Below are 13,073 nucleotides of genomic sequence, written 5' to 3'. Positions count from 1 at the left end.
ACAAGTTGAAATAATAAGAAACTCATTTTTTTCAAGATGAGAGCTTATTATTTATACTATGTACTGAATATAATTTATTTATTTATTGAAATCATAATAGAATAATGATGAAGTATTAAGTGGAAACTAAGTACTGGAAGAAACACAAGCAGATTTACTAAACTATTATCCAAGAGGAAAAAGTATACCAATTTCTCAGGAAAAATGAAGACTTTTCAAATAATAAATTTAGAAGTCAATATTTTTTTTTAATTTTTCTTTGTTTTTTGTTTGTTTGTTTGTTTCTAACATTGGACAGTGACCAGGGTATTAAACCATCTCTAGCATTACTTCATTCAGTAAATGAGAACCATTCAAATCTGCCGGAGAGGACTGGAAACAGATATGGAATAAATATACTCTTAATAAATCATCTTTAGAGCCAATATATAGCAGACAACAAATTACTAGCTGGTATAGAAATTCAACCCTCCTGGCTTTCTTACTTTGGAAATATTTTGGAAAGGAAGAGAGGATACAATTGTATAAAGCCAGAAGTATGAAATCTTCCATGTATATATATCCATAAATAAGCCATTTCCCCATTTCCTGAAAGGGTCTACATGATTATGTAGCCCAGTTCCCCAAAGTGCTAGCTCAGGGTCAGATCAATTTTGAACATAATGAAAGGATGGTGTTTTCTCCTGCATTATGCCAATATCTTTTTGAAAATTTCATATCTACAGAAGACAGGATCATTACATTTGAAAAATGGATAGGCTATCCATAGAGAGCATGTATTATCTGAAATAAATGTTCATTTCAAAAGAAAAGTTTGAGTGACTTGGGTTAGCAACAAAGATACCCCTTAATCATAAAAATCAGTTTTAAGGATATTGCAAGAGATAAGAAATATATCCACTGACAACTAAGTTATGTTCATTTCCCAAATATTATGTGTAGAATAAGGAATTGTAAATAGATTATGTAACAAATTATTAAAGTGGTATAGTCAGCAGAAATTTTAGAAGCTAGGTATGAGAAACTATTCAATAGAAAGGTACTTGCTTACTGAGAGTAGAATTTCTCTCTTGGGGAGAAAAGAAGTGACAGGTGAAACATTTTTTTCAGGTTCTGTGGACATTTTAAGTTGGTGATTTAGCAAGTTGGTCTATAAAGAACTTCATAAATTTAGGGAGGCACTGCAAAAGACTAACAGGAATCTTGATTACTATCCTGGGTTTCCATATAATTTTTAGGTTTTCTCACTGAAGATATCCCTGGGATTTCCCAACAAATGTTCAAGAAAAATGGAACGTATTAAACTGAAGCATGTTTTCCTGTAGGATAGTGTTGCTTAGAATAAGAAAATCATGAAGAGAGTACAAGAAGTTTCTAAATATTTAACTATTTCTATTCTATTTGTGTTAATTTTTTAAATAGTAGTTGCCTTTTTTTTATTTATTAGAGACAGAGAGAGAGAGAGAGACAGAGGCAGAGACACAGGCAGAGGGAGAAGCAGGCTCCATGCAGGGAGCCCAATGTGGGACTCGATCCTGGGTCTCCAGGATCATGCCCTGGGCTGAAGGTGGAGCTAAACCACTAAGACACCGGGGCTACCCTATTTGTGTTATTTTTTTTTTTAATATTTCCTCCTTGAAAAACCTGCACCTTAAAGTTAACAACATTATTTTTCTGTGGTGAAGACATTGGGACCTTGAAGAAAGGGATCGAAGAGGAGACTTGTAATAATCTTTGTTTTAGGTCTTTGCTATGTCAGCACTATGGCAACCTCATCACTGAATTAGCTGTCATTTCAAAATCACCATTTTCTATTAATTCTAATATTAGTATAAGATTAGGCTTATTGGGAAAGGCTAAAGAATTAAGATGTGGTAATCAAGAAAGGGGGAGAGTAAGGAGAAAACTGCCTCCGAGCCACACTGGAGTGTTTGATTCTCTGAGCTAGTCAAGTGCCTGGTGTTTTTTACCTCTGATCCTTTGCCCACATTTCCCATTTTACCATTAGATATGATTGCACTCCTAATCATCTTTCAAGACCCATTTGAAATTATTATCTTTTGGGGAGGTCTTCCTCAACACTGAAGGGAAAAATCCTTCTTTTCTGTACCTAGGTCAATAGTTTATGCCTCTTTGGAGTCAATTATTTTGTCATAGTATATCCAGCTTTCCCAGGAACTAGTCAGATCTCAATGATATTACCACCAGGTTTCTCTTGGTTCTTGATACATGAGGCTCTTATTGGGAGGTGTCATGGTAGAATGGAAATAGAATGCAAACTTTGAAATAAGACAGACCTACATCTGAGCTTGGAGTCTTCACACATTTATTTTGTGCAAATTACCTATAATTTTGCTGAGCTTTCTTCTCTTGCCTGTAAAATAGACACAATGAAATATATTTTAGTAGATAGCTCTGTGAATTAAGAGAGGAAATTATATGTAACTGATAAACATTGATTCTTCTGTGTACTCATAACCAAACTGGCTCCTCGGGTCTTTTCTGTGGTCCTTCATCATCAGGTCATCAAAGACCTCAAGTGCAACTCCTGTGACTATTTGACGAAGTCATTCATTTCTGAAGCACTTTCTTCCCTCACGTACTCTCCCACGCTTCCCTTGTGTAGCAAAGTTGGATGGATGAGTGACAAAGGCTTGGAATCCTTTATGAGTATGGTAGTTCCATAATTAAATGTAATCAATCTATAATTTATCTAAAATGATTATATATCAACTAGGCATGAAACCTAAGCATCTCATTCATCTTCATATAGTCACAGTGCGTATTACTAACATGGTCTGCTTAGACATGCTGCCCACTGAGGAAAATCACCTAGTCACAGCATCTGGAGTAATGGCTTTTATAAAGCAGTGGTTCTGTGTTTTGCATATGCTGGCAATTAAGATAGATTAAAAGGTGTTGCTCTAGTCAAATAAATTTAGGGCTAATTCCAGGGAAATTACTCTGATAAACTAGTGAGGTTTTTTACAAGTAAGTGGGGGGGGGGGGTTATCCTCCCCCCCAATTCTCTTTCAGTGCAATAAAATTTTAAGATTTGCTCAGTTATTTGTGAAGCGGTCTGCATTGCGGTTTTGTGAGAAATTCCCTTACGCCTACTGACTTGCTCACTCTTTACAGAGTAATTCTTCATCCTCACTGAAATTTCCAGTTACTTCTGTCAGATTGCCTTTTGAAGTAAGTCAGTCTGCAAATCTCCCAAAAGACTGTCTGGAATTTGGTAAATTAAGCAATGACAGAATAAAACAAAATTTAGAACCTGCATTTGTGAAAGGCATTTTGTAGGACAAGATTGAGTTCAATGGTACTGGAGTGCAAGTTCAAATTTATTTTATTGTTTATATTCTTTCTATTCAATGTAATTGCATTAGCAAACAGATTTTTCTCCCACAGTGGTACTATTGAACAACTCTTTATTATTTCTCACTATTTTGTGATTTTTCCATTTAATATTAGGTATAGGAAATAGAAAATATGAAAAATATGACAATATTAACTAATGACCTTCCATTGTAAACATATTTACCTTGAGTCTTTTTTGTAGGAGTGATGATGGATTTTTATTGGCCTATATAAGCTCTCTTGCTCCTTATAATTGAAGCAGAAATTTAGGGGATGGTTATCTATGTTAGTGTTGTGTTTCGTAATAGTGATCCAAAGTTTAACAGAAATTATGAGATTCAGACTTAACATTAATTGACACCATATGCTGTTGTATCCAGGGAATAGTAGGAAGACAGATAATCAGGGCATGAGAAGCAGAAACAGGACATGGATACCCTTCTAGTCATATAATGCACAGGCAAAGTACTTCTTATAGTTAACATATTTTGTCAAATCTAAATTCTTATGAGTGCATAGCCAGCCAAGCAGTAATTCCTAAGAAACTATTATGCTCCCCCCGCCTTTTGTTTTGTTTTGTTTTGTTTTTGGAGTTTTGTTGTCCTTTCCATCATCAGTTCCTAGGAATAAAGTTTTACTTGGGAATATATGAAGTTTAAAGCTTTCCAGAAGAACTTGTGTATTAAAGGGACTCTCTGAAAATAGAATGGATCCACTGTACCAGCATCTTCTTTTCACTGGTCAGTACTGATGCTCTTTTGGTAAGAAGGTCCTGATGTATGTTACTTATCAAACTGCAGAGATCAGCCTGCTCCAACAAGGAAATACCCCATTCTCTTGACTTAGCTCAAGCACCATTCCTTTCTGCCCCCACCTTACCAGCACCTCCTGGCCCCCACTAGACCAGATATCCTATCCCTCCTGGATTTTTCTTTTAAGGCAACAAATGTTTTGCTGGCTTCTATAGAGCTGGACTGGAGATGGCATCTGCTTTTCCACATCAGGCCACCCCACAGTCCCGCCAGTGTGAGGTGGTCCAATTCAGATCTCCTTAGGGAACCACCCCAAGATGGAGCAGACACCAGGGATAGGAAGGAAAAAAAATCAAGAGAAGCAATGCTTTGCAAGGTTTTGTTTGTTTGGCAGCAGGTGTAGTTAGGAGGAGTTCCTGGGCAGGGCTGATGCCCTAGGTTCTGCTCAGAAGAGACCCACGCTGGTGCGGGTGGTCCAGGTGAGATCAACCAGAAGGCAATGGTTTTGAGGCTCGTGTTCCTTTTACCCTTGGCCCCTTCTCAGTGTCTCAGTGGGCTTCCTGATGTCCTTCACCCGGAGCTTGAGGCTAATAGCTCTCTTGATTTTGCCCAGGACCTAATTATTAGGAATGACTGGTCCACTCTGATAGTCTCCAGTGACCTGTGGCTTTCCATTGATTTTCATCGCCTCATCCTTCTAAGTCAGCCCCTTGTTCTGCTGGCCTTGCTGGATCACCTTGCCCACCTCCAGGGTCACCTGGTCCTGGTCCAGCTTGGTCGTGTTCTTGGTGATCTCGTGCTGTTTGTTCTGGCCAGTGGCCCATTTGACTTGAAAGTCTCCACATCTTGTCCTTGGCCTACTTGGACCTGGCCTGGGTGGCTGTGGGGCCCTTCTTGCGCAGAACTGTTACCGTGTCCTAGTCACTCTCAGGCACCGTGGGCAGGCAAGTCCTGCATGGTGCGTCCAGTGGCCTGGTGGCAGCTGTTTAAGACCCCCTCCCAGATACTTTCTTGTTTTACGTAATCAAGCATCTTTTCCTTCACAGTGAGCTTCATCAGGATGAGAACAGTTATCTTATCCAACGTGTCCTCAGTTCTTAGCATATGTGACTCCTTACTTAATGAACAATGAATGAGTAAATTAATATTTGCTATCTAAGTTTGTTTTTTATAATAGAATACAAAGCATTATAAGAGATATCTATAAAATATTTCTGTTGTTACTCTTTCTAGATATTGTAAGTAAACATACTCCCTGTTGTTGTTGTTTAAGTAAGCATAGTGGAGACATTGTGGAAACATCAAGGAGAATGAAGATTAGAGATAATGTACATTTGCTGTATAGATAATTGGCTGGTAACTTAGACTATCTTGTCAGTCTCTAAGGTATTGTAAATGAATTATTTTGCTCTTATTTTACTTCATAAAATTACACATTTCCTGGAAGTGGCTATAAAGTCATGAAGCTCATTTTGAAAAATCTTATAGGAGGGTCCAAATGAATGTTATTCTTTTAGGAAGTCACCTAGGATTATACACACTTAGAATAAAGATACTGATGCTACTCAGCAAGGATTTACAATTCTCTGCTTCTGATGTCAGAGCCAAGTTATTAAATGCTTAGGAAATCAGTTACATTTCTGTGGACACAGATTTCTTTTCACATTATAAAGAGGAGACCCACTTACGTTAGTGTGAGAAATGAGAATGTGAAAACAATATATAGGAAAACTTCCCCAGTAGTCACGCAGCCAGACATTATAAAGAACTAGAACATGGTCATGATACCTGGAATATCATAGCAAATTAAATGAACTAGTCATCTTACCATCTCCTTCTACCTCAGAGAAGGTGCTTTTCTGGTGCTCATTTCTCTGTCCCTCTGATTTCTGAGGGTGTACTTCTCTTTCTAATGACCTCACTTGTTTCTACTGACTTCTCATTTTTTCTATCTCCTTTCCTCTATTTCTCCTTTACTTATACCACTGAATAGTGTCTCTTCAAGAGAGATTTTCTTTGGATTATATATATAGAATTCAAGCACATGGAGTTCCTTTGCCATATTACTTCATAGATCCTTTCCTCCCTTGTTTCTTCCCTCTGGAGGGTTACCTTGGCCTATGGTGGTAGTGTGTTTGCATGATGTCTCCTAGACTGGGTTGGCATATTATGCACAAGGAATTCCTCTGACCACTTCCATAATATAATATAATATAATATAATATAATATAATATAATATAATATAATATAATAATATAATAATATAATATTCCATGTACGTATTATATATATAATATATATATGGCCAGAGGAATAATATATTTCATATAAACTATATATAATATAATATAATATAATATAATATAATATAATTAATATAATATTTTTATAGCTGCTCTTTTTTATAGAGCTGTTGATCAGAGTGATTAGAGAGATGGAGAAGGGGTAAGACTCCAGAAGTCTGGAGTGAACAGCAGGAGCTAAGACAACTTACATGTGGGACAGTCAGGCAGGCTTGGAGATGAGAGAAATTGGGTAGAGAAGGAAGAAGATCTTTCAGAGGTAGAGAAAGGCAGAAATATTTGAGACCCAAATGAACTAAGAAATAGAAAGACATGGGAGGGCAGCCCGGTGGCTCTGTGGTTTAGCGCTGCCTTCAGCCCATGGTGTGATCCTGGAGACCCGGGATCAAGTCCCATGTGGGGCTCCTTGCATGGAGCCCGCTTCTCCCTCTGCCTGTGTCTCTGCCTGTGTCTCTCTCTTTCTCTCTCTGTGTGTCTCTCATGAATAAAGAAAGAAAGAAAGAAAAGAAAGACATGGGATATGTACACTTAGGACACAGACAATGGCTGTGTGTGTGTGTGTGTGTGTGTGTGTGTGTTCAGCTGGTTTTTATTCCTATAAGTGGCAATAGCCTTGCTTTGTATTGGGCCAACTCAGTTTACTCCACTAATATGTATTGAGGTGTCCCCATCTATTCCAGGCAATGTGCTCCTCTCTTTTATTCACTGACTATAGTTCTAAATGACTTAAGATAACAAAAAAATATGAATCAAATACAATTTTAATGGATCAAAATTTGACATCATTGAGACTATATAAGAAGCAATCAAAAGAGAGGTTCTGCAGGCAGTGTCAGAGGCATGCTCTAAATACGTTTGAGCACTGGCAGCTTCTTAATGACAAATTTCAAAGTGTCTCCTTTGAAAAGAACAATATTCGTTTTGATCTGTAAGTTCTGGTGTGTTTTGTGGGGGAAGAATCTGTCATATTACTTTTTAGCTAACATTACCTAAGTCAGTCTTGAAATTTCAAAAGACATAATTTTTGTGGCCTCCATCCTTGGTAAGCCCGCCCTGAACCCTTGAGTGCTTTTCTGCAGTGGGGGCATCAGGCCTGACTCTGAGGCAGGGATCAGTTCCAGCCAAGGGCTCCAGAGGCTTTAAATTGATATTAATATATTTCAGAACTTATTAAAGATTGAAAATGACTGATAATGCTTTAAATTAGGGATTAGCAATTTTTTTTTTCTTTAAAGGGGCTCGATAGTAAATGCTTTAGGGTTAGGGGCTGTAGATCTCCGTCACAACTACTCTACTTTGCTGTTGGATTCTTGGATGCAAAAGTTGCCTTAGTCAATATTTAAATGGGCTGGCATAGCTATGTTCCAATATAACTTTATTTATGGATGCTGAAATTTTAATTTCACATCTCACAAAATATTTTTCTTTCTTTTCAACAATGTAAAAGTATAAAAATCATTCTTCACTCAGGAGCAGTACAGAAAGAGGGGATGGTTTATTCCACGACTTCAGTTTGCTGACCTTTGACTTAAGTGAAGAAAATAGCATTTGGGTATTTCTCAAATTCAAGGTTGATAATCTGCAGGGTGGCTGCAGAGTTGGGGCAGCTTCCAGAAGCCCATGCGGTGGGTGAGTTATCTGCAGCTCTGGTGCAAAGCGTTTCAAGAGTACCATTAAGGTTTAATAAGCTGGCGATGGAGCAGTAATGCTGAGCATCAGAACCTTCTATGGCTGCTGTAAAAATGCTTACTCGGGGCTCTGCAGGTCCCGTAAATACCAAGTCTTTTGGAGGTCCCTTTGTTTAGATGAAACAGGGTGCTAGAATTTATTGCCCCTGTGACTTAAGTTCCTGGACACACCGAGTACACTTGCTCTTTTCAAATAAAAGTCATTTTGGATTTATTTAGAGACTTTGCCCTCATGGAGGAAATATCAGAACAATATGTGTGAGAGAGCAGGATACTCATCTCTTGAAAATTCAGCAGGCCTCCGGCATGGTTAAATTACTTCTACCTGGTACTATGGACATTCCTGTGTGACTCATAGGAGGATGGCCTTTCCGGGGGTGCCTGACTTCCAAGGATGAATGCCTCTCTAGAGATAAGTTTATGGGTCACAAAGGCAGTGTTGAACATCTGGCCAACTTGGTTTCTCTCCTTGGCAAAGTATAGCCTGTTTAATCACTTCTCTGAACCTGGCCAAATGCCGTTTGATGCCTCACATAGAAAGGGTGCCTAAGCAAGCAGTTGGGGAGACAATTTAAGCTAAAATCTACCTTTGTTTTAAAATAGTTACTCATATTTCATTTTGGTACTTGGAAGAGAGGAATGCTTTAACGGGTACATGTGTCTGGGAAGGTGAAGCAAAACAAAACAGGATTATCTGTTGAAACTGTTTAGTTCCTGAGAGTAGGAAAGCACAGGAGCCAGTGTTTCCTAACATCAGATTTTTTTTTACCCCTTAATTCAGAGCATTATTATTTTTTTCTTTCAACTTTGGCAGTTCAGCTCCAGGAACAAAATGAAAAATCCCTTTCCCTCCTACAGTATGTATACACGGGCATGATTACACTGGAGGGTTTCTCTCTGCTATCTTTCTAGAAATAGAAATATTCTGGTGTCACGTGACTGCATTACATCCACATTCGACTGGTAATAGTACCTCAGTTGCAGGCAAATGGGCCCTGAGATAAAACACAGCCCTGGAAAGTGCTCCTGTGCCAGCCTCATTTGAAGAAAGTGCTCATTATTCAGTCAGACTGTCAACTGTGTAAGGCAAAGCACCTCCTAAACCATGGCATTCGTTTCCTGGCCCCACTCTTTGTCCAGAGGAGATCTGATTTTACTAGTGTTGTTTATTTCTTTAAAAACTAAATCTATTTCTCTGTTGCTCCAAACTAGCACTCCTAACTGCAAAGCAGTCCAAAGCAATAGATTAGCAGGCACCCACTCGCACTGCCTCCTTCCTCCTTCTCTGCTTTACAGTGAGTGTGAAACCATGTCTTTGCCTCAATTCCCTGAGATCTCCTTGCCCTGCTGGCTTGCGGACCCAGGAAACTAGCATTATCTTATTATTTTCCTGCAAACATTATTTTCTCCATTATTAACCAGAAGAATGTGCAAACAGCACAATTTTCATGATTAAGTAAAGCACAGGCCCAATATTATGCCTATCAGTTATATCAAGGAACCACCCATAATTTTTAAAGAGGATATTTGGAAGCAAGTGTGACACTTAAAAATATTGTTTTTCTTTCTTTTTTAAAAGATTTTATTTATATATTCATGAGAGACACACCCAGAGAGAGGCAGAGATACAGGCAGAGGGAGAAGCAGGCTCCATGCAGGGAGCCTGACGTGGGACTCGATCCCGGGTCTCCAGGATCAGGCCCTGGACTGAAGGCGGTGCTAAACCGCTGAGCCACCTGGGCTGCCCCAAAATATTTATTTTCTTGCTCTCTTGTTACCTATAGAACAACTCATGCAAAGCAATCCCAATTGAACAAATTGCTTGTATTTGGCAGTTCGTGAAAAAGGTCTTCAGTTTTGGATAAAGTGCTGGGTAAATGAAATAATTAAGTGCCGTGTGAACTCTTTTGGAGAGGAGGAAAGCAGTGCTACTTATTTGTCATTGCATAAATGAGTTTCTCTTGTTGATTTTTCGTTTCTTGGTTCTAGGTGTGAATTTTGAGAGTTTGTGCTTTTCCATACACGTGTGCATTAGAGACAATGTCTGGTACTTTATATTCAGAACAAATCTGAAAACTGTATTCTCACTATTGTACTTAATTATCTTCCTTTATCATCTTCTAAAGCCATCTTCCAATTTCATTTAAAAATTAATTTCTAATTGTTTCTCAGTGTATAAGTACTAACAATAACGGGATTGGGTCAGGAAACATTACCATTTGTGGTTTAGAATTCTGAATATTGCCTTTTTTCTCGTAAAAAATTAATGAATTTGCCAAAGGTTAGCTGACGATGGAAGGTACAGATATCATATTTCCTTCCTATGTGCTGAATTCAAGTGTCTTGATTCTATTTGAAATCAATAGCAGTAAGATGCTGTATGTGTTATAGATAAGTAATTTATATACATGGCTATTTATAAATTATATAAATGTGTTTGTAATGCATATATTTGCAATATGTATTTCAATTTAATTTAAGACCTTGATTAACTATGCCCTGAAAATTCATAGCTAATATTAAATTGTTTTCAGAATTATAGTGAACTGACACTTACTTTATGTAGCAGGAAAGAAGCCAAATAATATAGAGTTTTGGCAAATACATCAAAACAGTCCCTGGTTTCTGATACGATGTCTCTTCTGTCAGTCTTGACTTATATCACACACTAATGAAGGACAGTAGTGAATAAGTGAAGTTTTCTGTGGAGAATAAAATTGGAAGGGGCAGAGCAACACATTACTACCACAGATTGCATATTTGTCCTAGGGGAGAACTCACCATCGTAAGAGAAATGAAGCTACCCAGCCTCAGCTAGCTTGGTTGCATTGTGAGAAAGACATCTGACAATTATCTCTCTTTTTCTTTTTTCCTTTCCCCAGTTTTCTCTTTAATAAATAATAACATACAAAACTTCAACTTATTTGATAATAAGTCCTTGGCTTTTTAACCTCAACCTTAGAGCTCTGCTGAGTTGTGCATTCACTATTCCTTCGTACCTTCTTAGCAGTTGGTTCCATTTAAATGTACTCAATCTCCTTCAGCTCAGCATCTCCAAAACCAAACTTTCTCAGTTCCATGTCACCTTCTGCATTCTCTTTCTCAGTGTATTGACAGTCACCACTAGGTCAACAAAGTCAGACATCCAGGAATTGTCCTAGATTTCTCACCTTTCTTCTCTCAAAGCTACTCAATCCCTGAATCTTGTCTGTGGTCTTGCCTTAAAATTTCTCCATTTCTCTCTCCATTCTAACCTTGACTGTTTTAGTTTAGGAATCCATTTCTTCTCACTGGGATTGGTACAGTCATCTCCCTAAAAGGTATTCTTTCTCTAATTTTATGCCACTCTGACTCATTCTCATGTCTTTATTGTGGAGTTTCTCATCTCACCAGTATGATATTTGGGGCTAGGCAATTCTTTGTTAGAGAGGGCTGATTTGTGCATTGTATAATGTTTAGCAGCATCTCTAGCCTCTATCCTCTAGATGCCAGTAGTACTTCTCTCCCAGCTTTGACAACCAAAACTGTTTTAATACATTGTCAAATGTTCCCTGGGAGCAAAATTGCCCCCATCCCCACTTGGCAACCACTGCTTTAGTCTATTGTTAAGTACAACTCCTAGCAAATAAGTATTCAGTAAGTGTTTGGTGAAAAGTATATTCATACGATGTGACATAATTACATACTGGTTAAATATCCAAGAGAAGGATTTCTTTGAATTTTTGCTTGGACATTAAATAAATCTTCAAACATGTATTTAAACTGTGTACCAGTAATATGTACTTTTATTTCAGGCACCTCCCTCTTTGTTGTCTGCACCGTGCCCTTTACCAGTTCAAGGTCCTTAGCCCAACAGGAGAGCGCCTTAGTGCCCATTCATTTTACAAGATCACTTACAGATCAACATATCAGGAAATGATAGGCTGGAAATACTTGTAGGTCATCAAAGGGAAAAATTTAATATATATGAAATAATATTTTAATACTGCTTCTTAAATGAATAAAGCAAGCTGTAACTTATGGGAAATTGAATCTTCTTATCAGCAGCTAGCACTTATTTTCATTTGTTTGAAATGTAGTTTTATCTACCACGTGGTAGACTATGAGAACGATAACATTTGGAAACAGAGACCAGACCATTTCATTATAATCCATCTGTGCCCCAAGGAAGACTGCACCCTACAGTCAGATAGTAGAAAGCAAACTTATCTTGAGACATGTTATAGTTAGTCATCTTTGCTCTGTTGCAGCCACTATCTTAGGGAAATAAGGCTTTATGATATACAGACAATGTTAGCTCTCTACAGGGTCAAGAAGAAAATATCCCTTCAAATACTGGTTAACATCTAAAATAAAAATTACATAAATACCCTTTTGGAAGACAACAAGGACAAATCTTTATCCATTTGTATTTACCTTCCCCCTTACTCTCCATGTTTACTGATACTGAAGACATATTAAAAACCATGATGAAAGATTAAATATGCATTCTTTATGTTGGGGGAAGAATGTAGAAAGAAGAGGCATCTGATTAATTTCAATTCAGAGAATAGGAATGATATGAAATGTGGGACATAAGTGCACAAAACATGTAGGTACTAAACTTGAATAATTCAGCACGCAGTCACCTGGATTACTTTTATTTGCTTTTGTATACTTGTTCTTCCAAAAATAGTCAGGCTCTAGCTCAATGAAATGATATGGCAAGGTAGTTTATAAGCCTATACCTATTGGTGCTCATGATTTTTACAACATCATAAATTGAAAAGTAACTCCATTAAAACAGAGGGAGTTCTATTCATCAATCCTTTGCACTTACATGCCAAAATCAATGTAAGTTAATGTGCGATGATGATGATGATCTTAAGAAGAGGTTGAAGCAGAAGCAGCAGCAGCAATGAGATTGTTACAAAATGCCATGCTATTTCTTAGGGACTAAAAATAATTTCCCAATTATCAAAAGAACACT

At 37.7% G+C, this 13,073-nt stretch overlaps 1 protein-coding gene and 1 pseudogene across 31 annotated transcripts in view; one reads left to right on the top strand and one right to left on the bottom strand.

The window, feature by feature from the left end:
• Positions 1-13,073, top strand: part of NRXN1 (neurexin 1) — a 1,110,010-nt gene that overhangs the window by 738,337 nt on the left and 358,600 nt on the right. The gene's annotated exons all lie outside the window — the stretch shown is intronic.
• On the bottom strand, positions 4,636-12,539 carry LOC121490917 (annotated as a pseudogene).

Source organism: Vulpes lagopus, chromosome 5, assembly GCF_018345385.1.
Source record: "Vulpes lagopus strain Blue_001 chromosome 5, ASM1834538v1, whole genome shotgun sequence".
NCBI classification, from domain to species: Eukaryota; Metazoa; Chordata; class Mammalia; order Carnivora; family Canidae; genus Vulpes; species Vulpes lagopus.
This window is presented reverse-complemented; position numbering and strand designations above follow the sequence as displayed.